Genomic DNA, 4,352 nt, shown 5'->3' on the forward strand with positions numbered 1-4,352 from the left:
CCGACGATTTTTTCCCTCAGTATCCATGTTGTTTTCTTGTAGTGATTCTCATAAGCCTCAAGATCCTGAACAAGTGATTGGAGATGATGGCGAAGGGGATCCTATCATGGATCCGAATGGTGATGAAGGTGAAGAAGAAGTTCAAGTGGAGCCAGAGGAACAACATGAGCCAAGAAGGTATGGAAGAGAGACAAGACCATCTGTAAGATATTATCGAGATGAGTACGTTAATCTTACAGATGAGGGGGAGCCTCAAAGCTATGAAGAGGCCAAGGGAGACACTCATAGAGAGGAGTGGGTTGAAGCTATGCAAGATGAAATGCAATCCTTGCATGATAATCACACTTATGAGCTGATGAAGCTACCAAAAGGAAAGAGAGCCTTGAAGAACAAGTGGATGTACAGGTTGAAGTATGAAGAGAGAAGCTCAAATCCAAGATACAAAGCTCGATTGGTTGTGAAAGGATTCAACCAGAAGAAAGACATAGATTTTGAAGAAATATTCTCTCCAGTGGTGAAGATATCCTCTATCCGAGTGGTTATTGGTCTAGCAGCGGTTCTAGACTTGGAGATTGAACAACTCGATGTCAAGACGGTCTTTCTACATGGGGAACTCAAGGAGGAGATCTATATGGAGCAACCTGAAGGATTCAAGGTTCCAGAAAAAGAAGAATTGGTGTGCCGATTAAAGAAGAATCTTTATGGCCTCAAGCAAGCCCCAAGACAATGGTACAAGAAGTTTGACTCCTTCATGGTGGATCATAACTTCAAGAAAACCAAGAATGATCATTGCGTTTTCATAAACAGGTACGAAAGCAGTGACTTTCTCATATTATTGCTCTATGTTGACGATATGTTAATTGTGGGCCAAGATCGCAACAAGATACACTACAAAAAAAATTAACATATTGTGACAAAAAAAAATTGGTCACAATAAAAGTATTTTCGTCACAATAATGATATTGTGACAAATTTGTGACCAAATGTTAATGGTTACAATACCGTCTGTCACAAATTTTTTTACGTAACAAAAATGTCGCAAGTTTTGTGACAAATATATTCCGTAACCAATTTGTTACATTTAGTGACAGAACGAAAGCGTGGTAATAGTGTCACGATTACTTACTAACCAAATTGTCTCATACAGTCGTAATTTGTAACAAACACAGCGTACCAATTTTGTATCTCACTGTTACAAAAAATATGTAACAAAACGCTACTTTGTGACCATACATTTTAATGCTTTTATATGCCGTAATTTAATTATAAAATATACAATTAAAAAATAAAATCAAATGTACATATAAATTAAATTTAAAAATAATAACAAAATCTATTTATTTTTCGAATAATATTTTGTAATACAAATAAATAAAATTAATTAAATAATTAAAATTAAAGATAAAAAGAAAACAATAAATCAATACATCTAATTCTAGTCGTCTCGGCCTTATCGGCCGACACCACCGCTGTTGCAGATCATTGATGCTGCGTTTTCCACCACCATCTCATTCGAAGGTAAAACACTTGATTAGCTGTGGCAGACCAATATATCATCCCAAACAATCTGAACTTTCTTGCCGAGCAGGGCGGTCATCTTAGAATAGTAATAATGTGCAAATTGTGTCTCCGCAAAAGATCGTAGTTTTTATGGATCCTGATCAAACAGTGAGAGATGTGCTTCCAGCGTTCGTATTGTAGCCTCAGATCAATTCTCTTCTTGGTATTTGACTGTTGAAAGGCTTACCAGAATTGCGTCAGCAACAATTTAAAAAATTATATTAAATGTTCTCAGTTTGCAATATTCAAACCTAATCATTCTCGCAGCATAACTACGTTATCACAATAGAACTACTTTTAAAGATAAATAAATCTTCTCACCAGGAAATTCAAGCGTGGTGAAACTGAGATAAAGTAACGACAATAGAACATGAACTTGTGTTTCCACTGGTTTAGATTCTTCATCTCGCTGAATTGACCTGGTATGAAAGGTCCATATATCTAAATAAACAAAACAATTTAAAGAGCAAAAATGTAGAAAATCAAACTATGCTCGGCCGAGAAGAATCAAAAACTGGAATCAATTCACTTTTCTCATCTCAAAATTCAAAGTAAACTGAAATTGGCAGGAAAATCTCTAATATTACGTAAAACAAAAGGATCTAACTGCTATCAAAGTAAGCTGAGTCGACATGCAAATGTCTGCATCGAACACAACAAAACGAAGATTAACATTGGATGCGAAGATCTCTTACCACTGCTGGAGAGATTGAAGAAACACATCTCCTCTTCTAACCACTGCCGGAGATTCCACTGCCGGAGATTCCTATACGCAACTGAACAAGACTGAAAAATTAAGAAACGAGATAAGATCTAAGAACGAAACCGAAGGAAAAGACAGAGAGATAATGGAGGCGAATTAAACAAGAAAAATAAGAGGTTATTGTAAGTGTAATTAGGGTTTTAGGATATATTTGTGGCGGCGGGTTACACAATTAAATCGGGGGAACAAAAAAAAATTCAGTCAAAATTTTATGGCCATACTTTTATTTTAGCAATTGTGATATATAATAAAAGTGACAAATTGTATTACCCATTCACTATTTGAATAAAATCTATCTTTGTTGTCAAAAAAGGGTGACAAATTGTGATTAGTTGTGAATTGTGATATTTAGACATATAACATGAATAAATTTTAAACCAAATAATATATATTTATTTTTCCTTAAAATTTTCAAATCTATTATTTATATTTAAAAACTGGTGAAATTTTAGATTTTGAAGTTTTTATATAATCAGAGTTACATTTTAGTATATTTAAAATTTATTGTTTATAACTTAGGGTTAGATTTGAGTTTAGATAGTTCAAGATCTATATATTGGTTTTATTTATGTACAAGTAATAGGCATATTTTATTTTATGGTTTATGATTTAAATCTAATGCCTAAGAATTTAAAGTTAAAGGTTTAGAATTTTTAATTTAGAAATTGGAATACAGAGTTTGGGTTTTGTTTAAGGTTTGAAGATTAAAGTAAAATTTTGAAAATAACATATGAAAAATTAGAATTCTTTTGTAAACGTTGAATCTTAGCTTTGGATCAATGTATTAAAGTAATTACTTTTTCTGTTTATAGCTTAGGGTTTCAAAACTTTTATTTGGAATTTAGAGTTTTGATTAAACAATTAGTTAGTAACGATAAGTCTTTCTATTGTCACAAATTGAAACTCGGGAGTCTGCCACAAATTCGTTACGGATGCAACAATAACTACAGTCACAAGTTTGTCACACTTATTACGTCTCCTATTTTTGTCACACTTTTGTAATTATTTGTGACCAAAATTGGTTACGCCATAATCCGTCAAAACATTGTGACAAACAAGCTACTAATTTGTGATATAAAAAAATAGTCACAAAATTGTCTCTAATACATCACAAATTTGTTACGGATAATTATATTCTTAAAATTTCGTCACAATAAGCTAATTTTCTTGTAGTATAGCCGCATTGAAGAAAGATTTGGGAAGGTGCTTTGCGATGAAAGATCTGGGGCAAGCGAGACAGATTCTTGGAATGAAGATCACTCGGGATAGGCCAAAGAAGCTTTTATGGTTGTCCCAAGAACGATATGTTGAAAGGGTGTTGGAAGAATTCAACATGCACAAAGCAAAGCCGGTGAGCACTCCACTTGGTGGACATTTCAAACTAAGTTCGAAGCAAAGTTCAACAAGTGAGAAAGAAAAAGAGGAAATGAAGACTGCCCCGTATGCATCAGCAGTGGGTAGTCTCATGTATGCTATGGTGTGCACCAGATCCGACATTGCATATGCCGTAGGAGTTGTGAATTGCTTTCTCGCCAATCCATGAAAAGAACATTGGAAAGCAGTTAAGTGGATCCTACGCTATCTACGAGGCACAACGAAGAAGTGTCTATGTTTTGGAAATGGAAAATTGGAGTTGAACGGTTACACCGATGCTGATTGGGCTGGTGATAAAGATTCAAGGAAATCGACATCAGGATTCGTGACTACCTTTGCAGGGGGAGCTGTTTCTTGGCAATCGAAGCTACAAAAGTGTGTTGCCTTATCCACCACGGAAGCGGAGTACATCGCAGCAACGGAAGCGTGCAAGGAGATGCTATTGATGAAGAACTTCTTGCTTGAGTTGGGAGTAAAGCAAGACAAGTACAACATGCTATGTGACAATCAAAGTGCTATTCGCTTAGCAAAAAATCTAACGTTTCACTCTCGCTCAAAGCACATTGATATTCGACATCATTGGATCCGAGAAGTTCTTGAAGAGAAGCTCATACATCTCAACAAGGTACACACCGACGAAAACTGGTCAGACTTT

The 4,352-nt window shown here is 35.0% G+C and overlaps 1 long non-coding RNA gene and 1 pseudogene across 1 annotated transcript; both read right to left on the reverse strand.

Moving 5' to 3' along the window:
* The window catches only part of LOC106337514, a 24,966-nt pseudogene that overhangs the window by 19,252 nt on the left and 1,362 nt on the right, over positions 1-4,352 (reverse strand).
* Positions 1,436-2,644, reverse strand: LOC106337515. The gene is made up of 3 exons (XR_001269039.1): positions 2,256-2,644; positions 1,882-1,979; positions 1,436-1,731 (listed from the first exon to the last, which is right to left on the reverse strand). It is a non-coding gene; the product is annotated as an uncharacterized LOC106337515 (long non-coding RNA).

Source organism: Brassica oleracea, chromosome C4 (assembly GCF_000695525.1).
Source record: "Brassica oleracea var. oleracea cultivar TO1000 chromosome C4, BOL, whole genome shotgun sequence".
NCBI classification, from domain to species: Eukaryota; Viridiplantae; Streptophyta; class Magnoliopsida; order Brassicales; family Brassicaceae; genus Brassica; species Brassica oleracea.